The sequence below is a fragment of the Myodes glareolus genome, chromosome 10, assembly GCF_982192425.1.
Source record: "Myodes glareolus chromosome 10, mMyoGla1.1, whole genome shotgun sequence".
Classification (NCBI taxonomy): domain Eukaryota; kingdom Metazoa; phylum Chordata; class Mammalia; order Rodentia; family Cricetidae; genus Myodes; species Myodes glareolus.
The window spans coordinates 31,442,248-31,466,824 of NC_142035.1; the positions used below are offsets into that span (position 1 = coordinate 31,442,248).

At 38.6% G+C, this 24,577-nt stretch overlaps 1 pseudogene; it reads left to right on the forward strand.

Moving 5' to 3' along the window:
* The first annotated feature begins 2,420 nt into the window (after positions 1-2,420).
* On the forward strand, positions 2,421-18,711 carry LOC125413873 (heterogeneous nuclear ribonucleoprotein A1-like; annotated as a pseudogene).
* Positions 18,712-24,577: the final 5,866 nt, after the last annotated feature.

The following is a 24,577-nucleotide window of genomic DNA, read 5'->3' on the forward strand; positions in this document are numbered from 1 at the left end:
GGGGGATGGAGCTGTGGCATCACCCACATCCGTGTCATACCCCTCCTGCTCCAGTCAGTTTACACATAGGTGAGTTCGTATGGATTCTTACCTTCTTCATACCCTTAACCATAGTTTCTCAAATCTGGGGCATAAATGAATCACTAAGCATTTCCTCTAGTGCCGATTCCAGTTTCATAACTCTAAAACTGCATTCATACAGATCCTGCAGGGTGTTGGTGCTGCGGTGGTATAGAATCAGACTTTGGGACGAGGGCCAAGATGTAACTCCAGGAGTCTCATCAGAGCACCTCCTGTCAAGCCGTCAGTAGGAAGTCTGCTCAGGTGCCTGGCTACCACTCCAACCTTTAAAATGGTCTTCCGCCATTTGGGAAGAATGCCAGAAGCCATATAAATAAAGTGCAATCTGTGAGAACTGTTGACTGGTAAAGCTAGAAGTGTAGCGGCGCTGTGTAACGATTCTCTTGATTTTTTCAGATGAGAGAACCGAGGCCTTGAGAGGGAAACCATCTATCCCTGGAAGAGAAGGGAGACTGACAGCTGGGTTGGTCTGCCATCATCTCAATGCAGTACTCACAGCGATATCTACTAGAGACCCTGCATATGCTACCCTGCCACCCTTAACACTAAGAACAGGCTGCTGCCGTGATACTTAGAGGGCACAAAGCACAAGAAACCGGTTCCAACAACAGAGGATGGCCACCGTTCATGGGTAGCTTTGGACGAGTTAGTTCCTTACACTCTGATCCAGGTCCTCACTGGTTCACAAACAAAGGCTGTGGGGGCATGCACCTGTTATCCCAGCATGCAGGAGGCTGAGGCAGGAGGATTGTAAATTCAAGGCCAACCCAGGTAGTAAGGCCCTGACTCAACAAACAGAAAAGGATAATCCTACCCTTTGTGGCCAGGATTTGGGTGAGATGAAGAGGGTGTGAGTGAATTTAACATTCAGACAGAAGTTAGAACAGAAGGCAAAAGAGAAAGCCAGAGAAACAGGCCCAGCTGAGACTCTCTGGGTGGAGAGCTCTTTACCTGTGTTTTCTAATATGGCACCAGAAGCCACATACAGTGATCAGATGCTGGAAATGTGGCTCCCCATATGATGCCGCAGGGCAATTGGTAATGAAAAATCCCCAGACTATCTTAATACAAAATATACAGCTTTAATAAACAGAAGTAAGACTTACAACAGTTTACACCAGAATTCAAACGATCCGTCCAGGTGCAGGAGCCAGGCGAAAGAGAGCTAGCGGAGTGTGCTTGCTAGGTTTATAGGTAAGCTTTAGCCTAAGGGCGGTACGCCCCCAAAACAGAATGTGATTGGCTAAACTCCCCTATCACCCATAAATGAAGGACTGATTTTTAAATTTCATTTACTTGCTGTTAATCTAAGCAACTGCATGTGGCCAGTGGCTCCAGGATCAGATTATAAAGTTCTAGAGCACACTGAGCTTTTGTCCAAAGCTGTAAGAGAAAAGTATGTGTTGCTCCGTATGACTGCCCTATAAGATGTTAATTCACATTGTGTCAAATACCAACAACAGCTGGCTCTTCAGCTCCTCTCTGAGCCCATTAGCTCACTCTGAAGTGAGTAGTCACAGAGAAGGGCTAGGAGCTGGGTAGGGAGTACGGTACTCCTTCGCATGTGCAATGACGTCATTCCCAACTGCCTCTCACTGGAAGCCACTCCACAAATCATTACGTTTTTGTGTTTTGAATATTGTGAGCTTTTTGCTTTTGTTTTTTGTTTTGTTTTGAGACAGCATTTCTCTGTGTAGCCCTGGCTGTCCTGTAACTTGCTCTGTAAACCAGGCTGGCTTCAGACTCAGAGATCCGCCTTCCTTTGCATCCTGAGTACTGGGATTAAAAGCCACCACTGCCTGGCTGAATATCATTAGTTTTAGTGTCTGTCTCCTTATATCACCTGGCTGGGATTGGAAAGGGGGAGAAAAGTGCTCAAAGATGTTGATTACCAGCTGGCCACGTCAGCTCCCTCCTGTAATCCCAGCAACTAGGAGGCTGAGACAGAAAGATTGTTGTAAGTGTAAGGCCAATCCAGGCTGCAGACTGAGAGTAAGAATAAAACAGTACAGGAAAGACAAAGAGCATGGATTTTTACACAGTGGGCACCTCCTAGAATTCTTAGCCTTTTGTATGCAAAAGATCCCTCTGATGGGCTGAAGCGTCCTCTAGAACTCTGCTAAGAAAAAAAAAATAGACTTATGCTATAAAGGAAATTAGTCTGAAATGTAATTCTCCCCCTTAGTGATGGAGGGCTGAAAGTTAAGAGCTTCCTGATCTACAAGAGTGACAGACAGAATCTCGGAGCTTAGACTGCTCTGTCCTGCCCCCATCAACTGCCCCATTTGCCAACTTCAGAGAAACCTAGAAAACTCTACCTGGTTATGTCCCAATCCTCCATGGAGCGTGTGCTCTCGGATGACAAGGATGCCTTCTACATTGGAAAAGCTATAGTGTCAGAAGTCCCTGTGGGCTGTTGCATGGTGAGACAGTAGAACAGTATTTGCCTAAGGTAGTTTAATGGACATACAAGTCAGGGTGAGGGGCAAGAGATGGGTATCAGTATTTGCCCCTAGATTAACCTTTCCCTACTCCCTGTTCATTCCTTTCTGTGGGCAGGATGAAATCTCATTAAATCAGATATGATATCAGCAACAGAAGAAAAAAATTAACATGGTGAATTGAAACACCACTCTCGATGCAGATATGCTTTTAAAGTTTCCCACCCTGATCTCATGCAATTAGACAAAGCAATTATGAACACCGTTGTCAAACGCCCTTCCTAGCCCTGCTGGTACAATGAAAAGCTCTAATGGAAACTTGGTCCCTCAAGCTGGAGAGGTTGCCTGTGCAGGAGGATGTTGAAACGATTACCACAGCTGGGTTAATTAATCAAATGAGAAAACATGATAAAAATCCATCTTGCTGCAGGAACCCAGCAAGTTCAAATGCAGAGGGTGCAAAATGCAGAAGGTGATCCACATCTCTCTGTATTACCACTTTTAATGATGGCAAAGTTGGAGGCTTTTGCTCTGACTGAGTTCACCTATGAGGATGGAAAGTAATGGAGATCGTGCTGCTATCCTGATGATCAGAGAGGAGGCTGGAGCAATGCTTTCACGGGAAAGAGCACTCGCTGTGCAGATATGAGGACCTGAGCTCCATTCCCCAGCATCCACCTAGAAAGTTGAGCAATGCTGTGGTCCCAGCATTGAGGCTAGGGTGGGTGGAGCGCTCACTAGCCAGTCAGCCTAGCATAAATATCTAGCTTCAGGTTCAGTGAGAAATCCTGTCTTAGAAGATTAAGACAGAGAGTGATAAAGGAAGATACCCAATGTCCTCTTCTGACCTCCACATGTTTAAAATAGGCATGTGAGCGTGTGCAATCATGCACCACACTATAAAAGCATACAAGCATATTCTCTCTCTCTCTCTCTCTCTCTCTCTCTCTCTCTCTCTCTCTCTCTCTCACACACACACACACACACACACACACACACATACACACACATACATACACACACACAAAATATAATATTAATTAAAAATGATCCCAGAAAATAAACTGGCACTTACAAGCCCCATCTGATATGCAGTTTCAAAAGTGGGGGGGAGGTTCTCTCAACACTGGTGATATCAACATTTATTCCATAATATGGCCTTCTTAAGTTTGTTTGTTTTGCAATTTTTTTGAGATAAGTTCTCAATATATATCCCTGACTGATCTCAAACTCAAGAACTGGGATTAAACTGCATGCCATTATACCTGGCTACAATGTAATCTTTATGAATTTTCTCAAAGCTGGTCTTAACAGCAAATTTATTTTTTAAAATATTTTAACATCATATAAGTTTAGAAGGTTCTTTGGATTTCCAAGGCATGAAAGTCAGTCAAATAAGATTGTTGTGAATATCTGAATGAACATGTATCAATGGAATGAAGCTGTCTGGTTTTGTCGTGTACCAAAAGTATACTTTTTTTTTAAGTACTTAAGAGACATTTTAGAGTCTGCCAAAAATTCAGCAGTCTGTCTCTGAAAAGTGGGATGAGTCAGTTTCTCCTAGTGAAAGTAATTTTCTATGCCATATAATTTTGTACACAACTCAAGATTAGGATAAGCATGAAAAATATGTGCACTCTCTGATTGTGATATTTAATGTTGGTCATCTTGACTGGATGTAGAATCTCTGTGAGCCGATCATGGTGGTGCAAAGCTTTGATCCCAGCACTCTGGGACAGAGGCAGGTAGATCTCTGTGAATTTGAGGCCAGCCTGTGTGTGCATGGTGAGTTCTGGGACAGTCAGGACTCTGTAGAGAGACCCTGTCTTTAAAAATGAAGTACTGATATGTCTATTAAACATGAAAACATTCTGTTAAGAAAAGAGACAGTCACAAAGGACCACAGATTGTCACATCCAGGTTGCATGAAATATCTGAAACACATAAGAGACAGAAAATTAGTTTGTAGTTGTGTAGGGCTATATTGGAAGAATAGAAGGAATGTGTAGTGACTATTACTGAGTTTTCAATCCACTGCAAGGCATTAATATTCATAAATCAAGCTATTGTGATAATTATACTGCTCAGGGGCATATGAAAAGCAAAATCATACACTTTAAGTGGGCCAAATTTAGTGATACATAAATTATATTTGAGAAAATGTCAAAAACAAAAAGGTTTAACTAAATGATCCCTAAAATCTAACCGGCTTTCAATTTTTAGAGTTGGTTGTTAAATCTAATCAATTGTATTCGCTGGACTACTTTTTCTTGCCTTTTTTGTTTATGAAACATTCTACTGAATTCTCTTGAACTTAAATAAATGGCCATTTAACTCCCTCTCCCCAAAGAATCATCATGGAACAGAGCCTCTGTGACGGTGTTTCCAGAAAGGTGTAAGTAAAGATGGAAGACACGCCCTGAATGTGAGTGATACAATCCCATGGGCTGGAGTTTTGGGCTGGAAACAAAGGAGAAAGTCAGCTGAGCCCCAGAGCCGTTGTGGATGTAGTGTGGCCAGTCACCTCAATACTATTCCCATGCTGTCCCTGCCACAATAGACTGTAACCTCACACCGTGAGCAAGCTGGCCATGATATATGGTCTTAAAGTGCTCTTGAGTTCAGTTTACAAGTATTGTGTGGAGAAATTTTGCATCTGTGTCCATCAAAAAAATAGTCTGTAATTTTCCTTGCTGTTTTGGTTAGTATGCTCAATCTCCCCAATCTTATCCAATATAGTACTCAAAGTCTTAGCTAGAGGAATAAGACAAGAAAAATATAAAAGGGTTAAAAAAAGAAATGAAGTCAAACTACTCCTATCTCCAGACAATACAATCATATACTTAAAAGACCCTGCATATTCCATTAGAAACTATTAGATCTGATAAACTCTTTCAATAAAGCTGCAAAACACAAATTCAACACATAAAAATAATTGCTTTCCATATAGTCCAGTAATGAACTTATTGATGAAAAATAAGAAAAATATCCATTTACAATAGCTTCCAAAAATACCCAGAAGTAATCCTAACCAAAGTAGTGAAATATTTCTATAATAAAAAGTTAAAACATTGAAAAGAGAAATTGAAGAAGACATTAGAATATGGACAGATCTTCAATGTTCCTGTCAGAACTGATATTGTGAAAGTAGCCATACTTCCAAAAGAATCTGCAGATCAAACCAATTCCCATTAATTTTCAGTCACATTCTTCACATGACTAGAAAAAACAGTCCTAACATTCTTATGAAAGTACAAGAGACTATGGATATCTAGCCAAGGCAGTCCTAAATAGAAGAATCTGACCTCAAACTGCTGCAGAACTACAGTGGTGTGGTGAGCAGAGCATGTTCTAGTAAAAACCAGACATGTGAATCAACGGAGCATAATATAAGATCCATAAATAAATCTACACAGTTATGGTCTCCCAATTTTGACAAAGGCATCAAACATATAGTGGGTCTGGGAGGCAACTTTATTTAACAAATAGTGCTGGCAAACCTGGATATGCATCTGCAGAAGAATGAAATTAAATCCATATTTTCATCCTGCATAAAATATATTCAAAGTGGATCAAACATCTCCATGTAAAACCTGAAATGCCAGAACTACCAAGGGTTAAAGAGAATATGTCTCAAGATAAAAGAACAGGCATGGGCCTTCTGAATAGGACTTTAGTAGCAAAGGAAATGGCACCAAGAACAGGTAAAGGGACCTGTATGGGATTTCAAAGCCTTTGCAAAGCAAAGCAAACTACCAGTAGAGTGAACAGACAACCTCCAGAATGGGAGAAAAATCTTTGCCAGCTAGACTTCAGACAGGGAGTTAATGTATAGAATACATAAAGAACTACCAAAATTAAACATACAAAAGTCAAAGAGGAGAAAAGAAACAAAAGCCAATGAATATTTTTAAGTATACAGCATCCTAGGGTTGGGAGCAATGAGGTCACTCAGTGGGTAAAGTAGCACCATGTTAGCCAGACAATCTGAGTTCAATCTCTGGAGTTCATTAAAGGTGAAAGGAGAAAAATGGCTACAGAGTTGCTTTCTGATTTCAGGGTGTATACTGCGGCACAGATATGCCTGTGTTCTCTTACCCATCACACATGCAAATTAATAATAATAATAATAGATAACATTTTAATGTGTTTAACATCCTTATTCATTAGGGAAATACAAACTAAACTACTTTGAGATTCCACCTAACCCAGTCAGAATGACTATCATCAAAGAAACCAATTATAAAACTGGAGAGATGGTTCATTACTTAAAAACTGACTGCTCTTCCTGAGAACCCTAGTTCTCTGCAATTCCCAGAACCCACAAGACAGCTCATAACCATTTGTAACTCCAAGGGTTCTGATGCCTTCTTCTGGTCTCCTTGGGTGCCATACACATACATGTGCACAGATATACATGCAGGCAAACTACAAATACACATAAAATTAAATTTAAATTTATAAAATGCTGATGAGGAAGTGGGGAAGAGGAACCTCTGGTGGGAGTATAAGCATATTCAGTCACCATAACAGAAATCAGGATGGAGGTTTCTCAAAAAGTTAAAAATAGAACCAATATAACCCAATTATACCAGTCCTGGGCACACACTCAAAGGACTCTATATTCTACCACAAAGATACTTGCATACCTTTGTTTATTGCTGCACTATTCATAATACCAAGGAAATGTAATTAGCCTAGCTGTCTGTCAACAAATGAACAGCTAATGAAAATATGGTACATATATACAAGGGAATTTTTTGTTTATCTTATTTTACATACCAACCACAGTTCCTTCTCCTTCCTCTCCTTCTTTTCTGTCCTCCCAGATCCCTCCTACTACCCCACCCCATTCACTTTTCTTCCTTCTCCATTCAGATGGAGTAAGGTCTCCTTTGGGAATCAACAAAACATGGCATATCAATTTGAGGAAGGACCAAGCTCCTCTCCCTTGTATCCCATCATAAAGACCAGGATTCAAAGACCCAGCTCAGACATCAGGAACAGGAAACATAAGGTATCAGGATACAATGAAATTTTATTCATTTGTTTTTTGGTTTTTCGAGATAGGGTTTCTCTGTGTAGCCCTGGCTGTCCTGGAACTCAGTCGGTAGACCAGGTTGTTCTTGAACTCAGAGATCTGCCAGCCTCTGTCTCCCAAGTGCTGGAATTAAAGGCATGAATCACCACTGCCTGGGTCAAGAAGAGAGATTTTGATGAGATCCTGTCTAAAACCAAAGAAGGAGGAGGAGGAGAGAAGAGGAGGAGAAAGAAGAAATTATGTAAATTTGCAGGAATATGGATTGATCACACACACTGAATTAACTCAAGCTCAGAAAGACAAATACCACATGTTCTCTCATATATAGTAGACTCTAGTTTCTAATTTTTACATGTGTGAACTTACTGTGGGTGTAGACCATGAAATGAGACAGGGGGAAATCAGGTTTTAGGAAGAATGTGAGGAGAGTGATAGAACATGTGTCACAAGGTAATTCCATCAGATAACACCAGTACACTCTTAAAACCAAATAGAAAGTCTGTACTGCTGGCCATTGACTGCACGGGGAACCTGCCCAAATCATGCAGCCCTTCAGTCTCACCAACTATGCTTTTATGTTCAAAAAGCATATCCTCGTTTATACACTTTGGTTAGCAGGAACACTTAGTGAGAAGTGAGACTACAGAAGCCGAAAGGAAAGGTTAATGCATTTAGGATCTTTTCTGGATCCTAGAAATATGGGTCTTTAGTGGGTTAGGTCTTTGTTTCCATTTCGGCAAGTATTGAAGCCTACATGCTGGATTCTAATGCCAGTGCCTCCAACATGGCATCAGTTGTGCTACGTCTGGAGGTCTGTTACAACATGTGACATGAATGGAAAGATCAACCAAAACAATGAAAGCATCATAAATAAACCTATTACTTTTTATTTTAACTAAAAATAAAACAAAAGAAAAGGCTCTAAGCAAGAATAAACCCTTTCTTTCTTAAGTAGCTTTGGTCAGTTAAATTTTGTCACAAGACAGGAAAAGTGACCCACACACTGATGCTAACAGTTTAGATGAGAACAAATAGTAACCATAATTACAATCAGACACAATAAAATATTCAGTGTTCTCTAGAGTAACACAATTTACAGAATGAATGTGTGTGTGTGTGTGTGCGCGCATGCATGCGTGCATTTACTTGCACATGCTGGACTGCAGCCTGTAAGTCATTCCAACAAATCCTTTAAATACACATACATATATAAACACATATGTACATACATGGATTATATATATAATCTAACAATGGCTAGCTGTGAATTAGTTGCTCAGTCACAAGGCTGGATGTCTCAGCTGGTCTTCAGTGTAGTCTGGAGTCCCAAAGAAGTAGACTTACTGACAGTGAAGGAATGGATGTCCAAGCAAGGTGAGGGCAAGCAGGCAAAGAAAAAAAGGCTTCCTTCTTCTACGGTCTTATATAGACTTCTAGCAGGTGTGGCCCAGATTAAAGGTGTACCTTCCTGCCTCAAGATTCAGATCAAAGACATCTTCCTGCCTCAAAGCTCCAGACTTGAAGTGAATTTACCCACTTCAAACCAAGCAAAATATCGCTAACAAGTGTGCCTTTCATTTCTGGGTTGTAGTTCATTCTAGATGTAGTCACACTGACAACCAAGAACAGTCATCACAGATACCTAAGGAGTAGCACGAGATAATTTTAACTGTTGGAGTTCTAGACTGTTGAATATATATTTCTATATGTATAAAAACTTTACCAATAACAAACAAGAATCACTACAAGTTTATTTCAAAATAGAAGATTACTCATGGTGATTTGATTATTACTGTTGTTATTATTATTACTTGTGTGCATGTCTGTGCGTGCATGTATTATTATTACTTGCGTGCATGTGTTTGCTGGGAAATGTATCCAGGGTCTCATGTGTATTAGGCAAATGCTCTATCATAAATCTACCTCCCCAGCCTGGAATTACTTTTTATGTGACAGAAAATTTCTCTTTGATGTCAGACTTCAGGAAATTAAAGAAATTAATACCAAAAACTGAAACATCTTTTAAATGTTTTTTTCCTGGGTATTAATTTCACTCTCACTCAAGACCACTGCAGAACTGAGTGCACTCTTTAAAAATTACAGCTAATTCTGTTTCTTTCATTTCTTTCCCCCTCTCCCATTCTTTCCCTTCCTTTCTCTTTTGAGATAGTCTTGCTGTGTAGCTCGGGCTCTGCTCCAACTCCCCATCTTCCTTCCTCAGCCTCATCAGTCCTGGCATTCCTGGTGTACCCTATCACATCCAGCAGTTAACACTAGAGGAAGTTTTAAGGAGAGTCTCCATTTTTCTCCTTTTAACGGTACCAAGATTTTTTTCACCCCCAAGATTAGAAAGTAATCCCCAACTTAAAGCAATCCAATGTCCTTCCTTACTAACAATGCACCCTTGATCTTCCATGTTAGCGACTGCTTTCATTCAGGCTAACATGGAGGACTCCCCTCACTTCCCAAGGATTCTCTCAGTCAGGGTGCTGATTCACTTCCTCCTAGACAGGTTCCACCAGTCTAGAACCATAAGGCCTGCACTATAGTAGATAAGAAGACACCCCCATGGCCTCATGTGTAACTGGATGTTTCTGCCCTGCCTGCCAGTTCCCAAATAACCACTCAGAGACTTACTATGACTCAGACTTCTTACTGACTAGCTCTACATATAAATAAACCCACTTCTATTAATCTATGTATTGCCACGTGGCCGTGGCATTACCTCATTTTCTACATGTCTTGCTTCCTTGGCAGCTGCTGGCTCTACCAGTCTCTCAAACTCTGCCTTCCATTTGCCTTTACTTTTGCTTGGGTTTCCCACCTGGTTCTATTCTGCCTGACTAATGACCAAATCAACTTCTTTATTAACCAATGTAATGAAACATATTCACAGCATACAGAGGGGAATCCCACATCTTCTGTCCTTTTCTGTCTAATTAAAAAGGAAGGTTTTAACTTTAACAGTAAAATTACATATAACAAAATGGTTATTAAGCAAGAATTGCAGTTATAATATTTAGTCTATTTGTATTTGGCAAAATGAAAGAAAGTGCTCTATCATCTACCCTATCTTTGTGAGTCTCAAGTTTTATATTCAATTTATTATTTGTCATAACTAAAGAAAACTATAATTATCTAGTCTTCAACTCCATCAAGGACTCTAGAGGTTATAATATTACCTAAGTAAACAGGAAGTGCATTGTAAGCAACTTCCAAAACTCTAGAAATTACAAAGACATCTGGCTGCCTGGACAGTCACCCAAAGTTCTTCTGTAACATTGGGGCATCCATATTCAGTCTACAGGCACGTAGTATCTGACAGACCTTTCAATGAAGCAGGAAATTTAAAATACTTTCCCACCTATATTGGCAGTTTGTCATTTTCCTCTGTGTTCTGCAAAATGTTTGGCAGTTTCTTCTGTGAAGCAGGAACCCTGAAGGATTATCCTGCCTTGTTTCGGCAAAGTTTAGCTATCATTTTCCTGGGGGTCCTGCATGTCCAGTTTATTCAGCATACAGTCAAGCAGTCTAAGCAAGAGCAGTTTTTCTTGCCCAAATGTCTAGCCTTGCCATATTGAAAGCAAACTCCATAAGGAACTTCTTTGATACCCATCATCCTCTTGAAGTAATTGGTGCTGCCAGGAATAGACATGTCTCACTGCTGAGAAAAGTCTAAGTTCATAAAATATTTTAAATGCTGTATTCTGTAGCTCTTTTACGTGTTTGAACATTACCTATCTATTTGAAATGTATCTCTGCATATCTAGAAAACCTAACTAATGTGACTATAAGTTTAACTATTATAGATGACTTAATTTATATTTCTTAATTATGCAATATATTTTTAGTGAGCTACATAAACATAATACCCTAAACTAGAGTATAAATATACAGATAGTATAACAAAATTGACCTCAAGTTTGTATCAGTAAATCAAAATTCATACCAATGTATTTATTTCTATATCATATACTCCTTTTTTCTTTATAAACAGATTGACTATGACCATTAATTATTTATAACCTTTAAATAACTATTTATTTATAACCCTTTAAATAAAAACAAACATTTATAAACAATATTTTGGGAATTTGGGCATGGTTTCTATATTACTTCCTGCTGATTGAGGGTGCTGGTAATCTTATGGGGTTATTGAGAAAATTTAGAATTATAGTTAAATCTTGACTTTAGTAGTCTGTGAGGCTGCATCATCTCAGTCAGTTGTCTTGAAGCTGTTCTGGATGTTGGATCACCTGGGCCATCGCTCCCATGAAGACCTCTCAAGGGGGTTTTACTTGATGAAACCATGTTAGCCTGGAAGGAATCCATGGCTTCTCATCTTCTGTGGAAACAAAAACAGAACCTCTTTTCCAAAGCAAAATATCATTAGACCTAAATTTTGAAGTCAAGATATCTTTAGTTGGTTTATCTTAACAACCCCCACAATCAAATGTCTCTCTGTATTTAGCCCATTAACAGTCAAAAATTCAAAGAAAACCCAATAGTATATGTACTCCAGACTCTTGTATTTTCATCTTTACATGGCTTTTTTACATTACTTTTACTGTTTCTTTAAAGACTTTGTTTTATTTTTTGAAACTGTCTATACTCTTTTTTCCTCTCTCCCAAGACTATGTACATTTTAAGCACACTGTGACTTGTTTAGAGAGTTTTTCTTCTTCTGAATCTATCTTTTTTATTTTTTTTAAAAAAGAAAACAACCTTTTTTTTTGTTTTACATACCAATACCAGTTCCCATTCCATCTCCACCTCCAATTCACTCCACCTTCCTTCCCACCCCACTCATCAACCACTCCTCAGAGAGGGTAAGGCACACTGCTTTAGGGAAGGTCCAAGGACCCCTCCTTCCATATCTAGGCCGAGCAAAGTATCCATGCAAAGAGAATGAGTTCCCAAAAAGTCAGTACAAGCAGTAGAGATAAATCCTGGTGCTAGTGCCAGTGACCCCGCAGTCTGCCCCAGTCATACAACTGTCATCCACATTCAGATGGCCTATTTTGGTCCTATGCTGGTTTCTTCCCTGTACAGCTGGAGTTGGTGAGCTCCCATTAGCTCAGATAAACTGTTTCAGTTAGAAAGTGGTTGTATTTAGGGCTGGAGAAATCGCTCAGAGGTTAAGAGCACTGACTGCTCTTCCAGAGGTCCTGAGCTCAATTCCCAGCAACCACATGGTGGCTCACAACCATCTATAATGATATCCGATGCCCTCTTCTGGCATGCAGGTGTACGTGGATGGAATGTTGTATACATAATAAATAAATAAATCTTTAAAAAAAACAGGTGAAATCAGAGTAAAGGATTGCTTTAAAAAAAAGAAAGTGGTTTTATTTATGCCTCCATAATACAGTATATGTTGACCAACTCCAATCAAGTTTTTCTATTAAAGAGAATGGTAACAGGTCTACATTAACCTTGGGTTTCAAGGTCATTTTCCTGGTTTTGACAGTGTGGTATTTTTATATAAGATGTTATCATGGGGGGAGCTTGATAAAGGTTATTGTCTATATTATTTTTTAACTATATTAAGACATGCTATTAAATAAAAAATTTAAGTCACTGCAAGTCCTTCTACCTTTGCCTTCATGAATTAGGTACAGCTTTATAACCTACTCTTTTTCATCACCAAGAAATTGAAAATATTATCTCAAATTTTACAGCAATTTTAAATTTTAAATTTTAAAAATGCTGTGCCATGCTTACATTCTGACCACTGGATTCTTTACTTGTCTTCGACTTTGGCTAAAATAAACCAAAGGAACACTGCAGTTAACAAGGCAGCACAGAGGAAAATTCAGGCTCAATAAGACTATGATTCCAGTGGTGTCCGCAAAATTCACCTCACAGTAAATGTTCCTCAGAGAAGGAAAAGGTATACTGACTGAGCTACCGAGTTCTCTGTCCAACAAAATTTTAAAAATAAGTTCTAAAAGTTATTTGAACTTTTGTATGATGATTTTTGGTTCATTAAAACCAATGAACTTGGCATTTTGCATAGGTAATCTACTGAATCACTAAAGCCTCTGCCTTCTGACCCAGAAGTTTCCTGAATTTTAGGCATTCATTCAGCAGACATCATGAACCTTTTTTTTAATGGGGGCAGTGTTTGAGAAAGGGGTCTTGATACATAGCCAATGCTGACCTCAAACTGCTAATCTTCATGTCTCAGCCTCCTGAGCTGCTAATGGTGCATGTCACCAAACCTAGCTTGACCATTCATATTCTACATGAGGCATGTATGAGGTTGTTCTGAGTAGCAGTGTCCATCAATGGGGTACTAATTGATGACTCATGTCAGGTTGTGAAAATGCAATATTGTGCTGCTTTAAAATGGATGCAGAGATTCCTTAGAATCAATTTATGCTGGGTAGCAGCGATGGTGCATGTCTTTATCCTAACACTCAGAAGGCAGAGGCATGCAAATCTCTGTGAGTTTGAGGCTAGCCTGGTCTACGGAGTGAGTTCCTATACAGTCAGGGCTGTTAAATAGAGAAACCCTGTCTCAGAAAAGAAAACAATCAATTTGCAAAACCTCCAAGATACATGATGAAAGATAAAAATGCAAGTTACAGTACCCTAGCATCAGTATGTAGCCATATTTGTTTGTATTTATATACAATATACACATAAAATACAGAAATTATTCTTGAGTTTAAGAATATGGGAGCTGTGCGAGAGTAGAAGGGGAAAATGTTCATTGAATATTCACATTGTTAAGTTATTCCTTTTGATTTGTGAGATAGGTGTTCTGTTTCTACTTGTGAGATAGTATTTTCTATTAAAACAGAACTAATTTTTTAAAAAAGGTTACAATTCACAAAAATAAACACTGTTACTTATGCAATGACTTTGCAATTTCTACATCTATACTTGTTATAGCAAACTTGCAGTAATGTGGAAAAATGATGTCACTCCATAACCAAAACACATTTAAAGAGAAAGCGATACACAGACCTGTATTATACACTACACAAACATCTTTACTATCCCCATATAGTTAGAAATTTAAAGTGTTATTAGTTTCCATGACTCTTCACCCTGTTTTATGGATATGGTGGCAATCCTATTACAGCAAATGTTGTGGGATCGTGACTCCTTGTTCCATCCCACCCGGCTTACACCTGAAATAACCACACAGAAATTGTATTAATCAAAACACTGCCTGGCCCATTTGTTCTAACCTCTTATTAGCTAACTCTTACATCTTAATTTAACCCATTTCTAATATAATAATCTGTGTTCACCATGAGGTCATGGTTTACTGGGAAAGATTTAGCATGTCTGACCTGGTGTCTACATAGTAGGTCTCCCTCTCTGCTTTCTTCCTCCCAGAATTCAGTCCTGTCTCCCCACCTACATAAGTTCTGTCCTATCACCAGGCCCAAAGCAGTTTCTTTATTAACCAATGAAAGCAACACAAATATAGAAGGACCTCCTACACCAAACAAATTCTCCATCATGTTCACAAACTCACTGACAACACAGAAAATTCTTAGGCTGAGTAAATACATTTTACATCACAGTTTTGAAAAGTATGTAGTAAAAGAGGAGTGGTTATGAAAATAAAGACAGTGTAAGCTGATTTTCAGAGATGTGGAATGTTGGTTGCCTGGAAGGACACAGTGGTGGAATAAAGGGTGTATATCTTGATCCATCTTGTGTCAGAATACCCAAGGCTGCATACAATATCTCAGAAGTAACAGGAGCTCATTTTTGAAGAAAAATCCAAGATCGAGGTGCCGGGATGTTTCACTTCCAGCAGGTCTTGCTGCATCCCCACACTCTTGGCAGAAAGTAAAGAGGTAAGAGAACAAAATAGCAACATGAAGATATTTTAAAAGAATTAATTCCATCACAAGGAATGAATATTCAAAGTCTGACCACCTCTAAGATGCTGTACTTCTAAATACTGCCTGTCATATTGACAACACCTAAACTTTTGAGTATCATCCAGTCTGTAGAGGGATGGACAGGAAAAGAAGGTGAAGTAATTTATTTCTGTCTGATCTAGGATGTCTCCTTCCCTAGAATAGTGACTCTCCTGGTTCTCAGGGAATCAGTCTTGGACCAGGATTTAAAGCTTATAATTCCAGATTGCATATGGCAGATTGTGGGATTTCCTCCTCTTGGCTAATTAATATATCAGAGAAAACTTTTTCATCTGTTTAGAAGCAGACAGTTTATAGAAACAGCAGAGCAATTCTATAAACTCACTAGGAACATGGCTCTCTGAAGTCATCTTTTCTACCATCACTAGAAAACCCCTATCTAATTCCTCTACATGACATAGAAAATTAGATATAATTTCTAAAGGTTTCTTTAGCCATTTATATTTGGGAAAGATTTTTTTCTACTCTGTAGAATTGAAGCTAGGCAGGTAATAAAAACAATTATTAACTGCACTGAGAAAGTAACTGGCTCTTTATGCTATCATTTATAAATCTTAAAACCAAACAGTACAGAAGATTATCCATTTCTCAATTATCTGGGATAATTTTTATCACAAGGAACAAATAATTCCAGTCACGTTAGTTGAATTGAGGAATTAAGAGTGAAGCACACCTGAGGAAGGAAGGTTTCATTTCCATTGTTTTTCTTTCATTCTCTTATTTATTTAAAGAGTCTTCTTTCACACAATACATCCTGACTACAGTTTCCCCTCCTTCCACTCTTCCTAGCTCCAATTCCCCTCTCTCCTAGATAAAATCCCTCTCCATTTCCCTTCAGAAAAGACCAGATCGTGACAAAGCAAGAAACAATAAGCCAAGGCAAAAACTCTCATATTGAGGCTGGACAAAGTAATCCAAAAAGTCCCAAGAGTAGGTGTGTCTTTATGGGATTCCTATTGTGTTCAATAAACTTTACTATCTCATTATGTCACTTCTTCAAAGAAAAAAATTGAGATAGGGTCTTAACATATTTCAAAGTGACCTCACATATGATAAAGGATGATTTTGAGCTTCTTATTATCCTCCTCCTTAGTGTCAGGATTGCAGACATGGACCACACCTGAGGATAGAACTCAGGGCTTTGCACATATCAGGCAAGATGACTACCAACTGAGCTACATCTCTAACTTCTTAAATTAAGAAAAAACATTTATTTATAGGGGGTTACATTGTGGTGCACATTTGGAGGTCAGAGCACAACTTGTAGGATTTATTCTTTTCTTTCATGTAGGTCCCGAGGCTTGAACTCACTGAGGTTTGGTGGCAAGTGCCATTACTTAGTGAGCCAGGCCTCTTGCCAGCCTAAACAAAATTTTATAAAGAAAAAAACATGTAATCTGATTAAGAACCAAGGCTACATCATTTGTATTCATTGGGGAAGAGGCAAGATTGGGAATCTTGGGTCAGTTTGCAGCCTCTCTCATTCCTGGCCTTTTGGAGATGTGTGGGGGTCGTATATTTGAGGCAATCTAAGTACAACTTCAGCATCCAGATATTACTTTGTTGTGGCACTAAACACTGAACATGCCTCTTATTTTAAAGAGAACTCAACTCACTTTTTCTCTTCATGACTTACAGTTTAATGAAAGCTTAAATCAAGAGTCAGTGGTTCCATTTTTAAGAAAGCTGTCCTTGGTTAGCAAAGATCAGGCATAGACTAGATTGTGGTTTACTTTTCTTAGTGATTATTTATGATTTTTCCATTATGCTTATTCTAAAGTCTACTATCATTTGAGCAAATTTACTTTCAACTCTCCACTGAGTTTACCAAAGACAAGTAATCCTCCTGCAACTGGCAGGGCTGAAGATTAAGCCACCCAATACGCAATTAAGCATATCCCAAGGTTCAGCTGCTATGCTACAGTTTACATTCATTACAGCCATTTAGCAAGGTTCTGCTGCTTATACCCTGCTCTGGAGGGGGATTTGTGTAGTTCATTAGTATGCTGGTGCCAGCAAGAATGGTGGGGCATATTCCACTATCAGGTTGAATCACAGCATTATGAGATTATGGCTGCAAATTTCACCCTTCTGTCACTAGTGGAGCCCTCTAGGAATAGGACTTTTCAAGCAGCTGTGCCAATTTTTGAATGGAAAGCTGGAGTGGTTACTGGTAAGGAGCATTAACCAGGGTGAGTTAGAATGGTTATACAATTTGAAATTAGGTATTCTGTTTTGAATCAGGGCTCAAAATAAAGTTATACAAATAAGTATAACTTTAAAATAACCAGTTCAACTTTCTGCCTGCTGATGCAGTAAGGGAAGAAGCATTGCTGAAAGGTCTTATCTCCCTGCCATCATATCTAAGTCAGAGTCTCCTAAGGAACCAGAACAGCTGCTGAAGCTCTTCATCAGAGAGCCAGACAACCAATGAGTCTCTGAGGACTCATTTGAGCACTGGGAAACTCACCCACTGTGTGGCAATGAGCGATCCAAACACAAAGCACTCCAAAGGCTTTGGAATTGTCACCCACACCACTGTGGAGATGCAGGTATCTATGAATGCAAGGCTACACAAGGTGCATGGAAGAGTTGTAGAACCAAAGAAAGCTGTGTCAAAAAAAGACTCCAAAAATATTGTTGGTATTGAAGAAGACACTGAGGAACAACACTTTTGACATTATTTTGAACAGTATGATAAAACTGAAATGACTAAAATGACTGACAGACAGTGGGGAAAAAAGAAGGACTTTATCTTGGTCACTTTTGATGACCATGTAGATAATATTGTCATTCAGAAGCACAATATTGTGAATGGCTATTGATGTGAAGTAAGAAAAGGCCTGTAAAAGCAAGAGATAGCTAGTATTTCATCCAGCCAAAGAGGTTAAAGTAGTTCCAGAAACTTTGGTAGTGGTTGTGTACATGGTTTTGGTGACAGTAACAATTTTGGTGACAGAGGAAGCTTCAGTGATCATGATGCCCTTGGTGGCTGCTATGGTGGTAGAGTATTTTGTGGCAGTGGGGATGTCTATAATGGATGGTATTGATGGAAACAATTTTGGAGATGTTAGAAGATACCGTGATTTTGGCAATTAAAACAAGAAGTCTTCAAATTTTTGAGCAATGAAGGGAAGAAACCTTGGAGGCAAAAGTTCTAGCCCTTATGGTGGTGGAGGCCAATATTTTAAGTCACGAAAACCAAGGTGGCTATGGTAATTTCAGCAGCAGTAGCTGAAAGGTTCTAATTCTTGCCGGAAATGAGCAGCCTAGCATGAGAAAAGCCAGAGAGTGACAGAGAAACTAGAGGTTACAACAGATTTGTTAATTCATTCAAGCATATTGGTAGCGATGCCTAGATTCTATGCAGATATGTTTAGACAGTTCTTATACACATGGGTAAAAAAAACCCTTCAGAACTATATTTGTGACTAATTGAATAACTAATTATTTTAGTTTCTGTTCTGTAAAAAATGTTAAGCATCTGCAAATAAAGGGTTTTTTTTGCAGACTTTTTTCACCTATACTATTGGCTGCTAAATATAATAATCTGATCATTATTATAATGTCACTGGATAAATACCTTTATTTTTAAGTGTGCTATGTAAAGTTAGTCTACTTTGAAGACAACTGGTGAACTTCTCCAACAGTCTGAAGTTAGAATTCCTTCAGGGAAATGCCATGTTCCACTTGAAACTTTACTTACGACTGTTTGAATTAAGAAGCCATTATCTTTAGAAATCTTAGTGTAGTTAAACTGCTATGTTACTGGTGTGACTTTAATGAGTTTTGCCATTTAAATGGTCACCCAAACAAAGTCACAGAATTATTTGGCTAGAAAAATGGTTGCTGGCATATCCTATGCAATATCAAAATCGAGTAATGGTAACAGATTAAATAATAGAAGAGAATATAGCTTTTGTATCATCCATTTTCATGTGTCAAGGGCAAAGGGCACAAAACAGAAAGGGATGAAGTGTACTATGAGGAAGCGAGCTGCGTCCCGCTGCCCGGCTAGCTTAACTCCCGAAATAACCACACAGAAATTGTATTAATTAAATTACTGCCTGGCCCATTATATCTAGCCTCTTCTTGGCCAACTCTCACATCCTGATCTGACCCATCTTCATTAATGTGTATCGCCACTTGACTGTGGCTTACTAGCATGAGTCTAACCAGCATCCATCTTGGGCAGGACGTCTGCCTGTCTCTGTTTTCTTCTTCCCAGAATTCTGTTCTGTCTCCCCGCCTACCTGAGTTCCACCCTATCAACTAGGCCAAGGCAGTTTCTTTAGTCAACCAATGAAAGCAACACAAATACAGAAGGACCTCCTACATCAATGAAGGTTGTCATACAATTTACCAGATGGGTCAGAGTTTTGAGAATGTTTTTGGTAATGATGAAGAAAGAAAACATCAGTAAACAACCAGGTCACTCATTTCAAGATCTGCTAAATAAAACAGATTGTGGTGGTACACACTTAAAGTCTTAGTATGCACCCAGAGAGACTAGGGTAGGATTGAGAGTTCCAGGCAAGCCTGGGATACACAGTGAGACTCTCAAAAAAATCCAAAAGAAACATAACATTTAAAAACTTAAATTTGGGGGCTGGAGAGATGTCTCAGCAGTTAGGCACTTGTTCTTGCACAGGACCTGGGTTCACTGGGTAGCTCATAACCATGCATCACTCTAGCTTCAGGAATGACACTTCTTCTTCTTCCCTCCATGTGTACCAGGTACACATCTAATGCACATGCATACATATAATCAAAACACATATACATATAAAATAAAATAAACAAATCTAAAAAATTAAAATTAAAAATGCAATACCCTTAAGATATACTAATAGGAGACTGCTAGCCACAGTTAGGGCTGAGGATCCGGAAATTTTGCGGTTGGACCTCTAAGGCCTTCTAGACCACAGTCCTCAGCTTCTTAAATAGTTGCATGGACACACAAGATTTTGCAAGCATTCTTTAGATTTTGTAAATTTAAGTCTGAAAGTTCTCCCAAATCCCCATGTGTTGAGTCCTTGGTCCTCAGCAGGCACTATTAGGAAGCAGTGTAACCTGTAATAGGTGAGGTCTTCTGGAAGGTTGTCAGGTCATTGAAGGCAATGCCCTCAAACAAATAGTAGGATTCTGATCCTTTCTCTCCTTCACTCCATTTCTCATTCTCAGCATGATGTGTTATCTTACCACAGTCCCCAAAGCTATGGGGCCAACCAGTCACAGATTGGAAACTTCAAACTGTAAGCAAAAAACAAACCAGCTCTAAGATGATGTTCTCAGGTGTCTTACATTAACACAAAACTCTCTCACACACATACGGATTCCTGGATCTAAAAAAAATTTGTCATAGATGGGAAAACTGTGTTACATTATGATTTCTTTAGGATCCAAGAGATCTTTAAGCTGGTATGAAAAATATGTATTTAGAGGAATTTAGTATTGAGTCAAGATGAATATATACCATATTCATTAAATGAGGGCTGGAGAGTTGACTTAATGGTTAAGATTATTCCCAAATTTGATTCCTAGAGCCCATATCATGCATGCAGCTCACAATTGTCTGTATCTCTAACTCTAGAAGCTCCAACATGACTTCTGGCCTCTATGGGTCTGCGCACACACACACATGGAATACACTCAGACACACACACACTCATAATTAAAAATAAAACAAATATTAACAAAATTAAAAAGATGACTATAAACCAGACTATAAGCCTAGCATGGTGGCACAAACCTATAATCCCAGTAGTTGCGATGAGAAAGCAGAACGACCAGGAGTTCAAGGTAGGCCTTGGCTACAAAGGAAATTTGAGGCCAATCAAGGCTACATGGAACCCTGACTTACAAACAAAAATAACAATAATGAATTAAATCAAATAGGCTAGAACAGTTCTTTAAAAACCCCAACAGCACTCCTTCACACAGGGTAGTCTCTTCTCCATACTATAATCTGCCAGGTTGCTAAAGGGCTGGCCCCTGCCCACCTTCACAGTTTTGCTGTCATGTCATTTTCCTCTTGCATCATCATTTAACCAAGCAAGCTTCTGTGCTGTTCCCTGCACGTGCCAGATTTGACACCTACACAGTTGCTATTCCCTAGTCCAGGGACTCTTTCCCTAAATGTCCACACTTTTTTGCATTTTCTTAATTTATGATTTCAGACAAATAGAGGCCCTCTTTGAACATGGAATTTACTATACCATTACCAACCAATCTTCTTGTATTTATAAACATTGCCATTTGTTGTCCTCTATATGGTCAGTAAAATCATCTGAGAGTGGAAATTTTGCTTTGCTCTTTAGCATATTCTTAGTACCTAGCATCAAACTTGAAATATAAAAGGTATTGGATTGGTATCAAGTGAGTTGACTGATTTACAATAAAATGCAAACCACAAAGAAACCCAGAAAAGAAAATGTGCTACAATGTTAAATTGGGGATGTTAGTTCAGTGGTAGAATATGTGCCTAGCATACACAAGGCCCTGGGTTCATGCACAACAACAGCAACAATGAAAACTTCAAAAATACAGCCGAATGCACTTCACAAATAAATTGTGAGAGAGTTCATACACCTTATTCTTATGGGCAAAGGGCACTTTTTTCTCCTAGTTTTCTGGATTGCTTTCACTTGACAATTGTAATGTTTAATCCAAGTAAAAATGAAAGTTCATCAAATCAATCTATATCCATATGTAGGAATTTTGTTTTTACTAATATAGTAACAGATATGTTAGTGTGAGTGGAAATGCTGTATGGAAGTAAACTTTGGGAAAAAAAGTTGTAATTACTGAACCTATGGCTGAGTTGATTCCTTTGCAAGTGAACACCGTAACACTGTTTCTTGGTGTGTGGCTTTCCTCTGTATTACCAGGCTTGGGGCGTCTTACCAGACATTGACTGAAGATGATGAGTTGGCTGTGAAAAGAATACAAGCTATCCATCATGATTAATGATGCTCTGATTTCAAAGGTTAACAAAGATTCACTTTGGGTTTATATGCTGTTTTCCCAAGTCATTCTGAATTGACAGCTAAGTATGCAGCCCCTCTGTTGGCATCTTTTATGGGTAGGTGCAGCTGGATGAAACTCAGCCACAAAGGAGATCCCAATGTTATCATTAACAATGACTTTGTGTAACAGATGTTGTCTACATAGTAGGCAGGCTGCTTAATTTGTCTCTTGCAAACATGAAGCCTCTTGAAACTACTACACACTGTCTGAAATTTTCTATTCTTTTGTAACACTGTCCTCCTTCAGGAAGAGCGGCATTTACAAAAAAAAATAGACTTAAATGGACAAATTCTATGTTGTTAACATCTGTGTTCATCATGATTACAATGAAGAGAATGAGGAAAAGACATTATGGGTAAACACATGTATTAAAAACAAAAGTCCAAATGAGTAGGTGCTAAGCAAGTGATGAGATGGGTTCTGCCTCATGTGGTTCTAAATGCAAGTGTTTCCATTAATTTACTGCTTAGAATAAATAGAATAGGTAACAAAGAGTTAGAAATTTTTCATATAATGTTAGGAAAAAAAAACTTCATCCCTCCCACCATCTGGTTATGTCTGTCTTATTTTTAGGCAAAAAACTAGTCGTTTGTTAAGTACAGTAAGCTCAAGTTTTCCACAAAACCATCTCCCACAGTAATGATATCATATCTTTCTCTTTGCTTTTTAAATAAAAATACACATAAGTTTCACTTTTATTTTGGAATAGCTAAGAATATTGTCATATACATCATTAAATTAATCAGTTCCATGTTTCCCTTATTAAACAAAAAGCAACCTTCATAAAATCATAAAAAGGTTGTGGGCAGGTACATACCTCTAATCATATCACTTGAAATGCTGAAGAAGGGGGATCAGTAGCTCTGAGCCAGACTTAATCTACATAGTTGAAGCCTGCAAAGAATACAGTAGTATATGAAGAAACTACATTTCAAAACATTTGAAAATATTTAAACATCATAACCCCAAACATCACTCTTGAAAATATATTCTTAATAGTTTACAGTGATTAAAAAAATAGATCACGCCAGGCGGTGGTGGCGCACGCCTTTAATCCCAGCACTTGGGAGGCAGAGGCAGGCGAATCCCTGTGAGTTCGAGGCCAGCCTGGTCTACAAGAGCTAGTTCCAGGACAGGCACCAAAAACTACAGAGAAACCCTGTCTCGAAAAATCAAAAAACAAAAAACAAAAAACAAAAAACAAAAAAAAAATAGATCACTAGGCGGTGGTGGCACATGCTTTTAATCCCAGCACTCGGGAGGCAGAGGCAGGTAGCTCTCTGTGAGTTCAAGGCCAGCCTGGTCTACAGAGTAAGTTTCAAGACAGCCTCCAAAGCTGCACAGAGAAGCACTGTCTTCAAAAAATAAATAAATAAAACTAGATCACAAAAATACATTTTAACAGCATAAAGGAAAGCAATGACACATTGTCATATCTCTTGAAATAAATTATCACCTAATAAAAGACTCTTTTGTCATTAAAACTATTGATATAAGACACAAAATAACATGACATTTATATTTCATATTAAATAGGAATAATGCAAAATTGTATATAAGCACAATGGTGTATAACTTTGAAAATAAGGATATGAAAAAGATAAGACCAACATACAATAAAATTAAATATTTTGTACAAAAAAAGTGGCTACAGAGTGGAAGAAGAATATACCAGAAGAGTAACTGTCTTCTGCAGCAATCATCAACAGTATTATTTTAGAAGCAGTTCTTTACCTACCAAATTACTTGATAATGACCTTATATTTCCTAGAAATCCTGTTTCAGCCATGTTTTCAGATTATTCCTTAGAATACTTGTGTAAATAAAGGGTAAATTTTGAAACTGATGGAAACAGGCAGAGACCAGCATCAGAACACTGGACTGAGCTCCTAAAGTCCAGTTGAAGAGTGAAAGGAGTGAATATGAGCAAGGAGGTCAAGACCATGAGAGGTTCACCCACTGAAATGGTTTGTCTGAGCTAATGGGAGCTCGCCAATTCCAACTGGACTGGGAGTGAACGAACATGGGATCAAATTAGCCCCTCTGAATGTGGTTGACAGTTGGGGCAGACTGAG